Raw genomic sequence first — 18263 nt, 5'->3', positions numbered from 1 at the left:
AAAACTGCTCAAAGTTCCCACCGCATCTGACAGTTCTTGACCTCCTTACATATCTGACTTAGCTTTGAAGACGTTGACAACATCAAGACAGCCAGAGGATCCGAGAAGAATAATTCCAGGGGTGCGTGAAGGTGCGGTAGGAAGCCTGGCAAAAATCGTTAGACTCCAGGGGGTTTACTTCCAACAGGGAAACTTGAAATATATCTTTTGTGACATCAGTTCTGGAACTTTTCTAGCGCACGTTGTTTAGTAAAAACTGCGATTCCAAGTGGGTTCTGAACACAAATCCCCAAAAGTCTTTTTTTCCAGCTCTTGGATTCATCAGTTCTGACACAAATTCCTGACATGAAATGTATTAAAGATGTCTTTCATCATCAAACCTGTGCGCAGAATCCAAGTCGTTCGTCGACATTTTTGCCAAGCTTTTCAAACTACGCCATCTAATGTGGACTGAGTCATCAACACTGCAATTAAGGTTTGTTGAGTGACAGTTCGCAAAGGATTAGTTTAAAAAAGATGTCCTTCCTGAATTTAGCCACCTCGTCATTCCATACGTTCAAGTGTTACGGCCATGTTTTCACTATCCGAGCCCCTAAGGCAACATTGGGGGGCAAAAACAAAGGACTGAGCGACCTGGCATTTTGTCATCGCCATCAACAAGCGCAGCTTTTCCCCTTACTACTCAGGGATGTTGGCGCACAAAACACTCACACACAAAGATGTAGTATATATACAAATGACAGCATGCAGTGATCACTAAAGTTTCCACTCTTGTTTTTATCCCCATTGTGCCGTTCCCTGTTTATCCCTGGGGGGCATGTTGTCAGGCAGATAAGGACAATAACAATGCACACACAAGAACTGGACTGACAGTTTGTGTGAGCGAAAGGTGCGTGCGATATTTTGATAAGGCTACATGTAAACTATTCGGACTGTTCACGGTAAACACGCCAGTGCCCAAAAGACCATCTGTACCACTGCAGAACAGGGGGCAATGTCCAAAACTGACAGTACATAGCCAGTCGATGGCTAGCCTCATAAAATAATCTTGGTCAGGTGATAAAGTGCCAAACATGCACAGCCTCACTTGCATGAGATTAGCCAGATTTCATCAAGAAATAGGATGTAGATTGAACGATAATTACTACCGAAAGCTTGTCAAATATAATATTGGGACACCTGGGAAGTGTTTTAAATTACAAACCAAAAAATGCATAATGCCTCCTTTGAGGCAAACTACTTTATGTGAGTATCAATGTTACAAATAACAAGGTGTGCTTTATTTCACCCCTTTTTTCTTGACTCATCTCATGAGAATTTGTATGCTGGTAGTTCCTCCCTGATTGCTCTTTGGCCTGTGATATGTGTATGTGTGTGCGTGTGTGTGTTTTTTTTCCTCTCCACTCAAAACCAAAATTGAGACAATCACCAGGCGAGCTGTCATTCTTCCAGCCGCTGGAATGTCGGGGAAAACCTCCTTCACATTTAGGAATCAGAATGAAGGAGGGAGGTATGGATACATGGAGACTCTAAGACTGGGGAGTTATCAATGAACGGAATACCATGAGTGGACAGAGCAGAAGATGGCCAAGAACTGTCGTGTTTGACCCAAAGCTAAAGATTCAAGCGAGGGAACTTGAACGGAATGCGTCCTGTCACATCCGAGTGTCCCGGCCTCCCTTGAGTCAAGTTCAACCACGCGACAACACCTCCTGCAATAATCCCCACACAGCCCCTTCGGCGATAAGCACCCACAACAAGATCCCACATGCACGATGAAGAGATAAGGAGCGTTTCCTCGTGGCTCGCAATCAAGCTAAGTGTGACAAACGTCAATCAAATGTGCTGTGGATGTCCAGCCTTCATTTTAAAAAGGAAATTCCAGCAGTTACAAATTGCAGCTTTGGCGGAACCCAAACAGATGCATTGAACCTCATTAATAACTCAGCATGAAAGTACAGAGTGTGGAAGTCACATTTTTCGAAATGTTTTCAATTTACTTCTGGTTTTAAGCCAAGGAAATGTTTAAAACTGAAATGTACTGCAACTTTAAAATGGACCGGTTTGAATTGACAAAAAGATCTACGTATTTGTCATAAGATGAGCTTTTTAAAGTGACTCGGGTAAAACCCTGTTGATTCATTTGCAGTTCAAAAAAGATAAAAGGTAAGATTTACAACTCAACTCAAAGTTTTCTAGTCAGAGTTCAAAGATTAAACACACAAACGTCACTGTAACATAAGTTTTAAAAAAAATGACGTTGATAAGTTTTACTAATAGACATCAAGTTGGGAGGACAACATAACGAAAGACATGAAACTATCTCAAGAACCCTGCTGCCAAACCTTTGAACGTAAAAACTGCCAAAAAACAAGAAAAAAAAGCCTCACATGGATTCACATTACCCTATTACCTTTAATCTCGCTTTCAAGCAAAGTAGGTAATGGAGCAAACCTTTCCTACAATTCAATTCATCTGTGACCTTCATAAGACCAGATCATTCATGTGAGTCAGCAGTCTCGCTACCACTTCGTTCAGTTGCATCTACTTTTGATCTCTACCAGGTTGACTCGGACTTCCAAAGAACTTTGTAAAAGTATAAATTTGATCTAACAATTACATTTAATGTTTTCAACTTCTTTCCCCACAGAAAAATGCTCGGTATGTCAGATATCTTTCCAGACTTGGCAGAAATTCTTATCTCTAACCTTTCTACACTTGGTCATTTCCCAAGGCAATCAATTGATATGCTATAAAAATACAGCAGTGATATTTAAGATGTTGAAGTTGTCTATTTTCTTGGACACATTATTTTTGCTACACTCGTTATATCATCGTTTACTTTGCAGACTTTCTGTGAGGCAAGTGTGGTTTCATTTTCCACTGAGGAATAGTAATGTGAATTTGTTGTCATTTAAAGGGATCTCTATCTGTACGTACCAGGTTGGGATTGACTGACAACCTGTTCAGACTCAAGGTCACCGTGACCCAAAAGTAGAAATCCGAAATTAGGTAATCTGTTGGTGAGACAGTTTCTTCCACGTTCCAAAATCCCACACTTGTTTATTGAAGATTATAAATGATGTGAATGTTTGTCTATACAAGCTCTGCAAGTGACTGATGACCAAGCGGTCAAGGTCGCAGTCCGCCTTTCCACCGAAGTCAGCTGTAAAAGCCTCAAAATCCATGACTGTTTCTTTCTACACAGCACCCCTGGGATGTACATTAGTTTCTTTGAACAAATCCTAAAGCTACATTATCAACAATATGAAAACACTAATTGGAATACACTTCAATATGACTCCATTCTTGAGTGGCAGGAGGTGAAATGGACCTAATTGATCGGCAAACCTCACCCAGATGGCTGCTGTTTGTGTGTGTGTGTGCGGCTATGTATATGTGTGTGTGTGAGTGAGGCCATGTGTTTCACTATATGATGGAAGGGCTGCCTTCCTCCCACCAAATCAAACTCTGGCCAATGTCACACTTGTGCCTCAGGGAGAAAATAACCCTGGGAACCGAAGCCCCCTCGCCCCATCTTCACCCACCCTACGATGAAGGGAAAATAGCTCAGTTGTTACATATTGGACGGACCCTCTTAATCCGAAGGGTCCGATTGAATGCACATGATCTGGAGTTGAAACGTGACCCAAAGCCACTGAGAAAGGCAATTATCGTTATCACTACAACATTGCCTTAAATTGTCCTCTTTTGTGAAACAGTTTCAGGATCTAAGGGGCGCAAACAATTTAGCGAAAAAATGGCATCAAACCGTAGCTACCATTACGAAAGAAGGAAATTGCACCAAAATTACCCCCTAGTCAATTTAAGGTCATTATTCTGGTTTTCTCCTACATTACGAGGTGGGGCGGGTTTGCTGTAAACACCTGCCACGGATAAAAATAATAATGATAATAAAACACAAAACTGGGGAAATCCACACCATGTGAAAACCCAGCAGTTGATAACATAAAGGCAGCCCAGAAGTGACAACATTATAAAGTGAGGAGATGAGATAAAAGCATTATGTTCACTCTCCTCGAGTGGCGAAATGGCATGACTGGGACGGAACGGCAAATACACCTGATTATATTCTGTATATGATAAAAATCCTATCAGACTGCGGATGGAATGCGAAACAACTCTTTTACTGAACTGAACTGAACTTTGACCATTTTTACCGCATTGCCACAGAAATAATTAAGTCTTTGTACCATTGACTATAACAAAGTGGTGGCTAATAAAGACACAGAGTTGTCCGCAATGGATGCTCGAAAACTCGAAAAGAATAGCAACATACACCATTGTAATTACATAGGTGCAGATGTACCTAATCAAGACGCCATATAGTGTCTGTTATTCCTATACAATGAAAGTGCAAACAAATCAGACGGGAAGGAGGCGGTCCACAAGGGTCAACAAAACGGTGCACTTTGTATTGTTGTCACTGTAACCAGGGCGACAAAGCTAGCCTCAATGGACAGGTGACTTTTAACTGGTCTTTACGGCTTAGACGTTGTACCTCAACGAGATAATAGACGCGGTGTTTCCTAATTAGCATTACTCTCATTAAATTAATTATACCACTACACAAATGGTTGCATGGTGGTAGATGACCACCCTGTCACACACCAATATACAACACACATGAAAAATGACTACATTTGTCACAGTAGCAAGAGGGTGAGAATACAGACACAGAAAAAGACATTTTAGATGTAAATAAATAGATAATAAATAAAATAAATAAATAATAATAATTCAATTTAATGTTTGAAAATACTGAGTCATATTTAAAGCATTCTAGCAATTTAGTGTTATTATTTATTGTTCTTTTTTTAGCTATATCCAGTATTAACCAAAGGCTGAGGTTAAGCTTAGTCCAGTTCACTTGCCAAAGTAATTGAATCCCTCCCTTTAGGCCAAATTATATTAAGGTGTGTTATTACTGCCACTCATAAATGCACTTAGGCCGGGCGTCCAATGGGCCCATTTGTCAAATCGGTGGCGCTTTTACGGAAAAACAGTCAGTATAATTTAGCAGCAAGAGACTGTCAGAGAACAGTCATTATCAAAACGTGACATTATGCTAAATTTTTAATAGATGTTGCAGGGGGTAAAGGGAGTTTGTCCTTGTCGCGACAAGGACGGCATATAAAAAAGCAGCATTTTCATACAAATGATGATTGCTGTCGACTTTTTTTCTTTTTTTTTTTCACCTCTGTGTGACCTTGTCGCGAGCACGACGCCGTACAGAAACGCTATAAAGAGTGTAAACAGCGGTCAGTGGTGTTTGCAGAAAGGTATCATGCTGGCAGCTGGTTTTCAAGATGAAATTGTTTTGGAAATAATGCAAAATAGCCTCTCTATGCCGTGCTTAAGAATATGACAGTTTGATATAGTTGGCGTTCAGGTTACAATTATATTGTGTTTGCACCACCGTGCTTGTGTCGTCCTTGATGATGTGTTAAATGAACTCTATTCCCAAGACAAGACCCTAATTGCATTATATTGATCAATAACGGATGACATCATTAGGCATTGGAAAACACACGTGCAAATAATTGCGTCTGCCGGCTGGAGGATGACGGGTCCGTGGGGGGTTGTGGATGTCTGCTACTCGAGGTGCTCGCCTACCGTAGTAGCGCGCTTGCTAAGGGACTCGACAGCTGCTTGAACACATTGAGCCTCCTTTGAAGGGATCAAGGAAAAAAGCCCCCCGCCGCTAAACGAAAAGTTCAAAACAAATCGGAAGACGGAAAAAAATAAACATAAATCGGGCCAGATTTGTTTGTGAAAACTCGTTTGAAAGTCCGAGGTGACTTTAATGCATCATGACGACCTTTTACACAACGGCTGCATGACAAATCCTATGGCCAATTTGCTAATTGTCCATTTCTGAGATTGTCCATATAATGGAATATTTGCAGATTGGTAGTCAAAAATGTGGAAAAACTTAACCATAGCACTAAAATATTTTCTTCTGCACTATAGTTTTCTTGTTTTTTTACCTTCAATTTTAGTTTGTTTTTAAAATAAAATTTTAACATGCTTAAGTGGGATTAAAAGGTGTTTATATCTATTTACAAACGGTCCATTGTCTCCCAATGTTGTAGATGTTTACAACAGTTTTCCTTGTTTTTCCTTAAATTTTTGTTTGTTTGTTTCTACAATAAAATTTTAACATGCTTAAATGGGTTTAAAATGTGTTTATATCTATTTACAAACGGTCCATTGTCTCCCTATGTTGTAGATGGTTACAACATAGTTGTTTTTTACCTTAAATTTGCGTTTGTTTGTTTTTACAATAAAATTTTAACATGCTTAAGTGGGTTTAAAAGGTGTTTATATCAATTTACAAACGGTCCATTGTCTCCCTATGTTGTAGATGTTTACCTAGGCATGCAACAGATCACATGAGAAAAGGTTCACTCCATCATTATTATTTCCTCTAATCATTTCCAAATATTGAAAAGCGCGCTAGAATGTTGTTCGAGTCTTCGCATCATAGCGTGCTAACAAGACAGAAAGTGGGCGTGGACGTTTGCAAAAGAAGAGCGAGGAATGCTTCCTGTTTACCAGCCGATGACAGAGGTAAGTTGAATCGCCAATGGGAAGGAAGGAAGCGTTGACCGCAATCAGCGATGTTTATAAAAAAAATGCCATAAAACTTCTTAGGATGCCACATATTCAAGAAGTGATTAGCTTGTAAAAGTGTGGTGGTGGTGTGTGGGGGGACGAGGGGGGTCAGCGGGAGGCTTGGTTGAGGAAGAGGCGGAGATTTGCTCGACCAGTGTGACGCAAGACGGGAAGCCACCTGATGTGAGAGAGGTCAGATAAAACGCAACGCGGCTGACGGTCTTACGGGGCAGGTGCTTCCTCCCCCCCCGCGCACACACTCACGCACGCACACTATATTAGGCCCAGCTGTGTCAGAGGCTTTCCCAGACATCCAGCCCACGCCAGCACGCGCATCCTCAGACGAAGGGGTGGGTTGTTTTTGGGGAGGAGGTAGCGGGCCAAGGAGGACGGAGGACGGAGGAGGACGGAGGATAGCGCACGCACGCACACGCTCGCACAACAGGGCAGGAAACTCTCCAAGAGTGTTTGCTCTCCCCCTCCTCACGGTTCCCAACTTTTTGATTCCAGAAAAACACACTCAACGACACCTTTTAAGATTTAAAAGGAAAGAACTAAAATAGGAATTTACGTACGAGGGGGATTTGGAGGGCTCATCCTTCCTATCTTGTTTCCTCTTTTGGCCAGGGAAGCTTATACTTTAGCAGGGATATCCATATGTAAAGCATTAATAATACACCGCTTATTCCAAGCAAGTATATACGTATATATATATTTGTGGTTTTGGTATAAATTCACAATTATTGCGCTTGCCAAGGTTTTTGAACAGAGGAATGCGGTTTTCCCTTACTCATCTTTCTATCCAATCAAAACAACAGTTGAGAATAATATGCTTAAAATGGGATGATATTTTGTACCGACATCAAACATGGACGTATAAAAAAATATTAATATAAGTACTCACATGTGGATGTGGATGCTGTGCCTTGATAGTTTTTTCTATTTGTTGATCAGCGACTTATGACCTTGCGGATGTCATAATTAGATTTGCATCGCATGTGATTGGACCCAATCAAAATTGCATCCCAACTTCTGATTGGTTGAAAATAGTGGCAGTCTTGTAACCTGAAATGAATCGGAAACCTGGGTTAAGTAAGTGCTCGTAATCACATATAAAAGCCTCTATATTTTGGAATTAGGGAAAAATACACTGTCTAAAAACTGTAATGACATTTTTAAATCTTTTAATGTATTTTTCCCAAATTTCTCTACAAATGAACCATAAATATAAACAAAACATGAATATAAATATTACAATAACAGGTCCATATGTTCCCAAAAACTGTCCTATGACCTATAGTCATTTTTTTTCCCAGCGATCGCTGCTGTTGACCTCAGCTTACATACAAAAACTCACTCACAATTCCTTCCCCATTAAAAGGAACATGGATATAGTCGACAATAAGTAATTTTGCGTCTTGACAGAGGTGGTTCAATTGGAAACCGGGGTCCTTTCCACACTATTTTTTTAATTGTGGCAGCGGGCAAAAAAAAAAACATGGACTCCCTCACATTCATCAAAATTTTTGGCCTCTCTTGCCGATCTCACGTTCACTCCATACCCAACAAACACTGGGATTGTTTTGAGCTGTCTGGTGGAGGAAGGAAAGCGGTGTGAGAAAGTGGCTGTTTTTTTGAGGCGGACAGGAATTGCCCTCACGGTGCACGGTTCCTCTCCTCGCAGCGGGAACAATGCCGTGGCGTCACACCCCAGCGCTGACCCTCGCCGTTTCACATGGAAAAATGTTCCCAGAATTCCGCTCCCAGGCTTTAGCGGTGCGAGCGGGGAGGGAGCCATACACGTAAAGAGAGAGTGAAGGTAAGAGGTGCCTCTGGACTCATTTGTTGCTGTGGCAACCCACCGGAATGCCGATGAGATGGGTGGCGGCGGAGGCGTGGCCAGTAGCTTTCAAAGCAGTTGGCTCCTTGTTGACAAATGCTAATCCGTGCTGAGCAAACAGCGCGTCAATACAAAGCAGTTAAGAATAAATTGATAACTGTATAGTAGCAACAGAGTTTAAAAAAAAAATGGTGTCAGATCAAATGGAATTTAAAAAACAGCAATTATTAACCTTTAAACAATGGTAACGGTTTACGATACACACAAGCATATATTTTTCTTAGCTCGGTAGCAGAAATTGCAAATACTGTATTGTAAGTATATGTGAAAAAAGTTTATAAAAGAGAAAAAATCTAAATATGTAATTAATTGGATGTTAAAAATCAAGTTGGAAATTTGCATGTAAAATGTGCCATTAGAACTCAGTTATTCGAGGAATTGACATTGGAAAAGAAAGACTTCTTTTTCAAATAAGAAAATAGAATCATAATTGTATAAATATATAACCTAAGATGCAACAGGGGTGTGTTGGGGCACAAACGAGCAGATATTCTATATTAAAAGAAACTCCATACATTTCAATGCAAAAAAAAATGTAGTGTTTTTGCAGACTTACTATAAACTCTAAAACTTCTTACCGAGAAGACGCCTAACCTTCCGTGCAAAAACTGAAAAGACACCGCAAATCCTAGTAAAAATTGACTGTATTTTTACTGGTATTTTTTTTTCAACAATAAAACACACTTCTAGACACAAGAGTCCCAAACAACTGTACAACATCCGATACTCTCCCCTAAAAGTCTTTAACCTCATCCAACTGGTAGAGAGCATTTGGTCATAATTCCTTAACAGCAAAATCCAAGTTTTAATAGCCCCCTTCCACAGTAACGTTATACCCCCACATGGTGCTCTATAACCCTTTTACACACCCTCGTGAACTTGAAGTTTTCCATAAAAACTTACAATCTATGTGGCAGCAGACAATGTGAACTAAACTCCTCATAGGATTGTGTTCGAGAATCAACCATTTTTATGTCGTAGTAACCGTGTGATTGCTCAACGGAAAGCCAGCTGTAAGACTCTTTCCACTTCCCCCTACTTATTTGAAGAAATTTTATACACACACAAAACTTTTATAGATTCTAAACAGTAGAGTGAGCCCTCTAAAAAATATATTTTTCTGCCAGCTTCAGACTTCCACGCGTACATAAAGTACAATAAAATATGGATTACTAGCTGCCGGCAACAGGACTAGTTAAATTTCTATAAAATATGTAGAGGGTGAGATAATTATCTATTACAAGTCAGTTCGTGTTTTACAGGATTTTGCAGATGCTAAATAATATACATTGAATGTAGTAAAATAAAGCTAAAAAAAATTATAATCTAGAACAAAAATAACTTTGCAGAGGCTGGTTTTGTGTTTTTGCTGCTTTTCTGTCTTTTTTATTGCATTTTGGTATTTAGTTTTTTAACTAGGTCTACAATGTCTTCTGTGTCTTGCTACTGCAACCAAGAAATATCCCGAATACGGGATGAAATAAAGTTCTAATCTAACCTAACCTAAGTCAAGCAAGGAAACGCAACATTTTATTGTGATTTGGACCGCGGTGACAATTTCACACTTTCAAATTTCATCTTGGAAATTCATATAACGAGACTCCAAACTGATTTTTTCCGAAAAACTTCAAGTCACCGTTGACATGGCTGGCGTTAAATATAGCTCACCTTGGTTCCCGCAATGTAAACAACCTTGTGATGTCAGCCATGATCCCGGGGCCAGGATGAGGCCAATACACAGGAAGTGGCTCAGCAGCAAGCTGCATCCCATAATAATCAGGGCGACAAACGCCGACAAACAATCTGAAACGGCGCGAGGTGACAGATAGCGGCGAAGGTGCACCAACGTCAAGCCCAAAATCACACAAACAAAACGCCGGGCGCAGAGGCCTCGTTTACCGCAGAGACACGCAAACAACATGACGGCTGATGTAAACGTACAATGTGTGACAAACACAGTTGCCGTTCTACGTCTCCAGACCACCTCAAATCACATCAAACTTGTCGACAAACAGCTACTTTTGGAATTGCCTGCAAACAAGCTATGGGGAACTCACATGTGATTAAATGGCGTTTTCACGTTCCCGTCGTCGAATGACAAGCAACTGGAGTGAAAGCATCTGCGGGCCATTTCACCTCCTCGTCACCTTAAATGTGACGCAACTGAGCTCTGATGTTAATGGATGGCTTTTACTTAGCAAGCATTAGGTAACTAAACCTTGTTGATAACGTCACTACAAAATTCTGATAGGAAAACACGTAGATCACCTGAAGTAGTTCACAATCAGTGTTTAGACAAAAATATAGAAATATATGTGCGGGTTGTGAAAGACAGGTGTTGCTCAACTTTGATGGCTGCATCAAGTTTTCCTATGATCAACCAACAGGGGACGGAAAAATGTGAATTTCAAAAAACATATTGATTGCTAATACACTTTTTTAAACATAAAGTGGCAAGTGTTATACTTTTAGATTTTAAAGTCCCTAGTATTGACAGGGCAACATGTGCAGGCTGATTGTAAGAAAAACATTAAACATAAACATACGTATGCCAGAAGTGGTGCAGCCAAGAAAAATGCTATTAAATGACGACAGACTGTTGGGAATAACTGAATAGCATTCCCATTATTTTATACTTCGATGAACTTAACATGAATGTTTTGTAATGGGACGACTCTGGTTGAAAACCTGGGCAAACTTCATACTACTGGAATATTTTGTTTTTGCAAAGCAATGTCGAATTTGGACAACATAATCTTTGACTTCAAAGGGTCACGACATAACTAAAATTATATATCGGAAAAACTAAAGCGCTTCCGAACAAAATTGTCTTATTGCAAATGTGCAAGTGTTTCCTCCGCTCAGATCTAACACGAATTCTTTCAAAACTGTCTTTACGCGAGCTTTCCATGTTTAACACTCCTCCACCTGTCCTGAACTGAACTCAGCCTGTGGCGTGCACCTCATTTCAGGCAGCATCAAAGCATCCCTCTCGTCACGTGCGCGGCTATTAATCCCCCTCCCACCTTGTACTACTGACCCCCATCACAGGCAGCAACGGAGGGCGGGATTGGAAGTTAAAAGGCAACCTCGGTGACTGTACTTCACACCTATTACACACACATGCACACCCAGACTGCCACGGACACATAGACAAACACACGGCAGCCTGGACGTTGAAGATAAGGCGCTGTGACAGAGAATGTTAGGGAGGTGGGAGGGGCTGGGTGGGATGAAGTATGTGTGAGCGGTCTTGTGTCTGAGGGATACTCAACAGGACGTCCTGAAAATAGCCAGATTTCTAACTGCGCAGGAGCAAGACAATTGATGAAGCCGATCGAATAAAAAATATCCTGACTGTAATACATTTGTGACTAAGGAGAGCCACATTCAATGCACTGTTAAGAAGTTAACGGGACAATTTTTTTCCAATAATTTCAATGTTACAGTTTCACTCATCTGCAAACGTCACTTTCAAAAATGAAGAAAAGAAGCTTTATATATATATTTTTTTTAAAGACCTACATTTCCGGCCCCGCCCCCCTAACACACAAAAATGATCCCATCTCCATATATGCCAGACGTCGGAGGATGGGAGTTGGCAGGGTGCCTCGCTGGGCAGGTGCAGCCATACTTGGCGATAACAGATCAACGCAAAGCACGAATCATGGTTTGGGATGCTCCGCATGGGGTCTTGGTGACCTTTTTACGTACGAATTTAAGAGGATTGCAGTGGCGGCGTTGAAGGTGTAGAGGGGGTAACTGCTCTGTGCCAGTGCGGCATCGTGGAAAATGCTTCTCAGTGGTTTCCTGTGCGTTGCCATTATCAGGCCTTGTTGATGGACCAGCTTCGCTACAACCCCCCCCCTGACTTCCTGCCTCTCTTCCTTAACCTTTTTCACCCCACTTCCCCTCCCACACTTGACTCAATCCCATGAATCACTGCTGCCCCGAAGAAGGGGCAATGGATTGGCCAACTGCCCGAGTTTAGCACAAGGCGAATTCACGCAGGGCAAATTCTATGGACTTTCCTGATGTGTATCACTTTTGGGACAAACGTTGAGTCACATTTGCATGAGATCATTTCTACTCTAGATAGCAGCCAGGACGGACCGTGTCCTGTTTGAGAAATACTGGAAAGACCTTGCAGATGCTGGGTCACACAGCTCATGTTAGGCCAAACAATTTGCAACATTTCTGCTAATAGGGGACAGACGTATATCTTGTTTTTCCCATATCCACCAATAAAACATGTGACGATGGTCCAGGCCTACCAAAATTTCAATGTGATGTGGCCACAAAAAAACAGGACTAGCAATTTTGGTTAGTGTCATCCTAATATTAAGAAGACCAACAACAACAACAAAAACAAGGAGAGAATTTGAGACCCCCCTCCCATTAGATAATTTGTTCTTCATCCTCTGTTATCAAGACAACACACTTAAGCCTGCCTAACAAGGAGGGAGGGGGCTTTCAAAAATAGCTATTGGTCATTAAAGAAACAACATGAGTCCTGAAAACAACTGGACAGAGAAATCGAATGTAAAAACCACTATATTTACGATATGTGCAAGGAGGGAAGCATCTGACCACAATCTTGCCGCAAGCATCCCAAAATATATTCCCCACTTAAGCTTTCTTCAAGATTGCACCTTCCAGGGAAGCCCAGGCCACCGTCCCATCCACAGGACGTGACACAGAGCATGTGCGGGGGTCCTGATAGGGACTCCCAGGCCGGTGAGAATGAGAAAAGAAAACAGAGAGCCAGGGGAAGGAAAGGGAAACACTTAGGTGGGCTTGATACCCTATCAACAACCGATAGCCAAGGCTGGCGGGTAAGTGATGAGAATGGGGCTTCCTCCTTGTTCAAAGCGTCATTATGGATTTTTGGATACGAGTGAAGATCAGATGATGGATGGATAAAAGCTACAGAGGGTCTGTTGAGTAGAGGGGGACGCGCTATGAGTACCTTTTTGTTCTTGAAAATGTGCCTCAGATGTTTGACGCAGGACAAAGGCTAGCGTAGGGAAGAGGGGGACGGGAGGGGGGGTTGCGGTTGTGGAGACAAAACAAACAGCAATTAAGGTAGTTTGTGATTGTGTCTGAAAAGGCTTCACCGTCCCGTCCTCTAGGAAACATCTGCCATATTGATGTACGAGGCCCGGAAAAGACAAATTCCTCCTATCCCTGAAAAAACCTCCGTCCCGGTGAGTCGCCTATTTATCCGGGACGGCGTTGCTCAGGCCTCCACGTACACAAACATGAAGACGCAGGCTGTGTTGTTTGCGGCGCTCCGAAATATACTCCTTATAAACATTGATAGTCTAAACACAGATAAGGCTCCCCCTATCGCTTCGACCTGTTAGTTGAGAATTCCAGACAAGATTGAGGAGAAGATAAGAAGTCTATCTATAGGTGAAGTCTATCGCAAAGACACATTTTACTTAAGAAGCAGTAAACGCAACAATATCTATTGCAGATGATGCCAGCTACGTTCCATTGGCCGTCTGTCCAAATATCCATGAAAGGTCCATGAGGCAAAGCAGATAACAGACGTAGCGGTCGCGGTGCTTTTGGTGTGTTTACTACAATAGATTGATGGAAGAGATATAAAACAATAGTACTGCTAATTTACCACAGTCCGATAATAAAAGTCAGAGAAACGCACTTTTGTATTAGGGCCTTTGGGGCAAGACTGGCCCAAACGTAAACGTGAGGCAGGTTTTATAATGCACCATTCAAATGATTTGATTATTTTTGAATGGGATGGCTGGAATGGTAGCAAAAGTGGAGGAAATGCCATTGGGATTTTTACAGAATGAAATATATGATAGTGGGATCAGTTTAAGCAAATAGATAAGGTTGAAGGTATATAGTAGAATGAGCGAGTACAGGAATTTACACACTAAAGGTTTAAGGTTTTTTACCTAGGTCTACAATGTCTTGTGTGTCTTGTGTCTGTCTTGCTACTGCAACCAAGAAATTTCCCGAATACGGTATGAAATAACGTTCTAACCTAACCTAATTTGTAGCTGGATTTGGACATGCAAATAAAGTCAATATGAGTAAGTGCAGTCTCACAATATTTCAGTGTTTTCATTTACACGCACAATTAATTTGCACATGGTTTATAAATAAACCTAAAATCAACAAAAAATGTCCACATCAACCTGAAACACGTAACTATCTTATCACACAATTCAAACAAGTAGCCTGTATAAAAGATAAAACATGAGAACTATGAAAAGGGCGGTTTGGGCCTATGGGCAAGCAGTTTGACACCAATGTTTTACAAGGTGGTCACAAGGCTTGAAAGTGCTCTCTTCAAGTGGAATGAATATGCTTGCTTGTATGCTTTCAGAGGCGTGTTGTCCCATAAACAAAGCAGCAGGCTGGCAAAGTGTGCTGGTGTTTTTTATAACAACATTGAGGAGTCACCCACAAGCCTAAAGGACATACACACTTATCTCATTCAGCAACTGTAGCGTTGATCATCAAACATTAAAACACAAAAGTACACGGGCATCTTAGTCTGATTTTCAACAGTCCATCTTTACATTCCGACTCAGAATGTTGTGTTTTCTCTCGTAATTTCCGCCTTAACTGCCCTCTGACGAATTGAAGAACGAATGACCGGGAATTGAACGTGCTCACATGTTAGAAAGTGAACATGGGGCCAACACGTTGGAGATATTCATAAGAAAGATGTCTTTAATAGCAGTCATCTGTAACGACGGAAGAAGAAACGGCCGCAGATGAGGACCAGAAATCCAAATGTTTAAGTTAAACATGCGGTAATCAAGGGCCAAGGTCTTAGTATGAATGACTAGAAACATTTCTGTTTTGGATTATACCCTAAATACACAAACATTTTTGTTTGGTTTCATTCTAGACTCTTTTGGCCAAATGTACACGTTCCAAGTAGGCTCCTTCCAGGGCCTGTGTTTAGAGTTTACAACTAAACAAAAGCATTTATCTGAGTGATGTTGTATCAACACTGCACTGAGACTCAAAGCAAAAGCGGCATTGATGTGTTCAGGTTTCATTGGCTACGTCATAATATAGCCGAGTCACGCGCGTGCAATATTAACACCACACGCAAGATGTAAACAATGAACTGATCTTGGTCGGTCTTCAACTGGAATTTAGTCGGATGTTTTAAAATTGATGAATTCCTTTTCAGTGGCTCGAGCACTAATTCAACAGCGTACAGAGACATTTAAACTGAATACAAATACATTTTCTGTTGCACACGTGGGCATAGCATGCCACAAAATTTGCTTTTTGTGATCCCGTTAAACTGGAAGGGAAATGCCATTGTATCTTGCCTCATACCAGATTGTCTCCAACCCATCCTTGCAGATGACAGAACATATCCTAAAATGTTTCGAGCAATTTATCAGGAGTTACCACGAAACTCAATTTCCTTCGTAAACCTTTGCGACATTTGACATTTTTCGTACAATGTCTTCCTAAAGTGTTGTATGTTTGTTAAGTTGTACAGGTTGGACGAAACAGTAATCAATTTGAGCATGAAGTCGATACACACACAAACACACACACGCACGCACACGTGTAAAACACACCTCCCATCGCCAGCTGGATGGGGGGGAAAAGCAGCACTTGGGGAACAGTTGACACTATGATCTCCTTAATGGTTACATCCTCCACGCCCGACACCAGAGACGCTGTAACACACGAGCTTTCTTTGCTCGGAAAAGGGGGAAAGATACAAATTGCAGCATTCCCACTCTCTCACACACACCGACATGCACACACTAATCGCATACGCTATCTTGTTTAGCAGCCCCCGCCTCCTCCGCCTCACCCTCCTCCTCCTCCACGCAATCAGAGGCTCAGAATAGGAAGCAGGGAGAGGAAGCGGTCGTGCATTCACAGGCTGGGAACAAGGAGAAGGAAAAACAGCCGGAACCTGGAATTTACGGAGGAAAAAACAGCAGTCATCCCAAAATACCTCAGGACCATCTCGGCAGATAAACACACAAATATCACCGCTAGCGTCCCTTTTGTTGTTCTGCCGCTGGAGTGGATCAGACACCCACAAGTCGCAATTGGTTTCAAACCATCTTGCATCATACAAACTAAAGTGTCATCGTTCAAATTGACGATGTCAATGGGTGGAGAATCAAAACTAATCCCGAAGCTAAACGCATTGACGCACATTCGTCATTTCGTTCAATCTCCTTCCCAAACGTGTCTTAGCTTCGCTTTTTATTAACGTCTTGTGTAAGTATGTCATACATATTGGATCAAAATCAGAGTCTTTCTCCCTGGTGGTCGAGGTTTAGGTTCACTAACCCTCAAGGTCATTTCCTGTGACCCTTTCTTCCTAATTGATTCAATTTGACTGCCATTGGCCTTCTATTAGGATGACCTCATGTCCCCTGTCCTTTGTGTCCTGGAATAGAGAAAATCTGAATGGGGGGAATTAGGAAACTAGTTCTTCATGGTCATCCAGCCCACATAACATTTAGTGAAGTGACATCATTTGCAAAGCATAACGATAAACGTAAGCCTACGTTACAAAAAGGACAATTTCCAGTCAATAAATTGACAACACGACCAACAAAAAAAATGTCATTGCAGCTTAACTACCAACAAACATTCCGATGTTGCTAAGAAGACATAATTAAATTATCGCAGATGATTGACAAGTTACTACATTAACAGTTGAGCAACATGTGACCATTATTTTGCCTTCACGGGGCGCCGTGTACTCGGCTCCAGTCTGACGGCAAGAGCCGTGTTTCTCTAGCAACACTTCTGGAAAGTCCAAAGGAGGTCAGTTGCCAACCAACCTAGGAACCTTGAACCCTGCGAACTTCAACCTATTTTTAAAACTTTCAACATTTTTCACTGATCCTGATCTCATGCCTGTTCCTTTGGCAAGACTTTGCTTATGCATTTGTTGTTCAACAAAGACTCTCATAAATCAAAGCTGCAGCTTTTTTCATTGCATTTGTCATGAGGTCTGACCTCAACACACAAATTTCAATAAACTAAACATATGGCTGGAGCCATGAAAAAAAACTGTCTACTTTTTAGATAGAAAGAAACTGAATTTGGGATATTGACTACAATAAAAAATTAAGGTTGTTAGCAGGGATAAAAAAAATCTGTGGACTTTGACATATTCCTTAATATAATAATTTCTTTTCAATTTAATACATACTTGGATTTTAACATTGCCTGTATGTATTGTACTATTTGTAAACATTCCATTAACTATTCATAATTTTATTTTCAGCATTTCAAGTCATTAAACCAATGGAAATCATTGTCATTTTTTATCCAACTTATTTCAACATTTAATTTTCAGTTTTTTCTACATTTTTTCTTTAATTATTTGGAACATTTTCCAAATCATTACTTATTTTGAACCTATTCAATAAGTTTAAAAAAAGTATGCTGTGTTTTTTCCACCTCGATTATATTCTTTTGATTTGAATTACTTTACATGAACATTTTAATATTTAACGAATTATATTTTCTTACATTTTCTGTGATTTATTATATTTTTGTAAGTTATCCATTTTCTAACGAATTAATTTAACCAACAAATCCCCATGTAGAGATGCCTCCTTTCACATTGTGCGTTTGCCATCCCGTCGACCGCGTTAGTACACAGAACCAATCGTAGCGAAGAACTACACTCGAGCACATCCTGTTTGACTTGACCTCAGAGGATATTCTCCTTTCCCAA

Source organism: Stigmatopora argus, chromosome 19, assembly GCF_051989625.1.
Source record: "Stigmatopora argus isolate UIUO_Sarg chromosome 19, RoL_Sarg_1.0, whole genome shotgun sequence".
NCBI classification, from domain to species: domain Eukaryota; kingdom Metazoa; phylum Chordata; class Actinopteri; order Syngnathiformes; family Syngnathidae; genus Stigmatopora; species Stigmatopora argus.
This window is presented reverse-complemented; position numbering follows the sequence as displayed.